At 35.6% G+C, this 1937-nt stretch overlaps 1 long non-coding RNA gene across 1 annotated transcript; it reads left to right on the top strand.

The window, feature by feature from the left end:
• Positions 1–783: 783 nt before the first annotated feature.
• On the top strand, positions 784–1577 carry LOC129913687 (uncharacterized). The gene is made up of 4 exons (XR_008772085.1): positions 784–868; positions 935–1092; positions 1295–1450; positions 1512–1577. It is a non-coding gene; the product is annotated as an uncharacterized LOC129913687 (long non-coding RNA).
• Positions 1578–1937: the final 360 nt, after the last annotated feature.

Raw genomic sequence — 1937 nt, 5'->3', positions numbered from 1 at the left:
AAAGGAAATGCTGACTGGCGACAAATTTGTATCCAACCAAACAAAAAAGGTAAATATTAATTTATTTTTAACAAAAATACACACCAACTAAATTAAATATCAACAAATAAATTTAGTTGATGACTGCAAGGCAGCTTGGAAGGCCTTGCGAGATAGTCACCGCTACCACAGCCACTCCCGGAAGATGGGGAAATCCGGAAGTGCTGCTGAAGAAAACCCACTTGATGCTGAGGAACATCTCGATGACGACAGAACTGATGATTGGGAGTTTTCCGAATGCTTGGCGTTCCTTCAACCTGCTTCCGCCAAAAGAAGGTATTCAAAAGATTATTTTTTAAGCTTCACCGTGGTGATTGATCATTGATTAACTTATCAGGTGTCCATAAAATGATACACAACTTTGAATTATTTCCATTTCTAGATGGTAAACTTTACTGCACATAATTATGCTTGAATATTTACTATTTTGGGATATGGATTCCCCATATAACCCTTACAAAACTATTGCATTTTCACTCACATGCATGTTATAAACACCCAATTATAAAAAACGCATACTTTCTTTTCAGAACCGTCAAACTCAAGGCAGAACTATAATTGGCGGATGGTGGCGGACGCTGCCGTCCGAAAGTGTGCAAATATACTGAATAGAATGGTGTAGACTACAATTGACGGATAGAAACTTATCGATTGGTCTTTTGAACTTAACGAAACGGAGGGGAACAGCGATCGCAACCGCACTCGACTGAAGCAAACTTATCAAAGTGTCAAATTAAATAAAAAAAAAAAACAAAAACGCTGTGTGTGAAGAAGACAAATTTTTTACTATTTTGATAAGTCAATAATTTAAGTCGAAATTCTCATTAAAGTAAGTAAAAATAAAATATAAAAAATTATTAAACATTATTGAAATTATTTTTTTAATTTTTTGCAGTCTTTTTCAAATGGAAAACGAAATTGAAGCAACATCGCTATTCATAGGTACACTCCGCAACCATCCCATGTTATGGGACAAAAAACACCCGGGATATTTCAATCGTCTCGCTAGAGAAAAAGTTTGGGTGGAGATTGGAGTCCTCACCAGTTTAACACGTAAGTACCTACATTATATTTAGCTTCAACTCATTGCAAAAAGAGACATTTTTTTTACCATTAACCTTTCACAAAATTCATAAAGTCCATGGGTTCCAAGGTGTATTTTCTATTATTTATGTATGTTCCAAAACAAATTTTAAATTATTTTGATGGCGAGGAGCTTTATGTACATATATTTTGTTTTAAAATATAATTACAGATGACGTTTGCAAATCTAAGTGGAGCGCTTTAAGGGATAAGTATGCGAAGGTGCTAAAAAAATGGATACCCCATCCGGAAGCGAAGCATCAATAGATCCAGAATGGGTTTTTTTTGAAGAAATGACGTTCCTAAAGGATTCAATGAAACCACGAAAGTAAGTATTGTTTACTATTCTTCTTTTTTAATCTAAATGGGCTGTTTAATTTTCTTTGCAGAACAATAAGCAATGAGATTAAAGAGAAGGAGAAGCCCCCAGAAACTTCGGAGGAGGAAATGACCCCCCCCCCCCCCCCCCCCAACGAAAAAAAAGAAGGGGTCTTTCGATGCGCTTTGTGACGAATTTGGAGTTGCTTTAAATAAATTTAAGGACTGAGATAAATACCTGAAAACCACAAAAACAAAATAAAAAAGGCAATATCATACAATGTTCCAACACCAAGTAAGAAGAAAGGTAGACCTAAATACTCCTGGTACAGGCCAATGGAAAAACATCAGCACATTCAGTCTCATAAATGAAACAAAACAAAACCGGGGTTTCTTGAGGTCACCCCGGCGAACAATATATATTATGCTCGGAGTACAAGTACCTAATAAAAAAAAATACTCTTGATGCAAATATACTTACTGAAGAACAAAAGCGA

Source organism: Episyrphus balteatus, chromosome 1 (genome assembly GCF_945859705.1).
Source record: "Episyrphus balteatus chromosome 1, idEpiBalt1.1, whole genome shotgun sequence".
Taxonomy (NCBI): domain Eukaryota; kingdom Metazoa; phylum Arthropoda; class Insecta; order Diptera; family Syrphidae; genus Episyrphus; species Episyrphus balteatus.
This window is presented reverse-complemented; position numbering and strand designations above follow the sequence as displayed.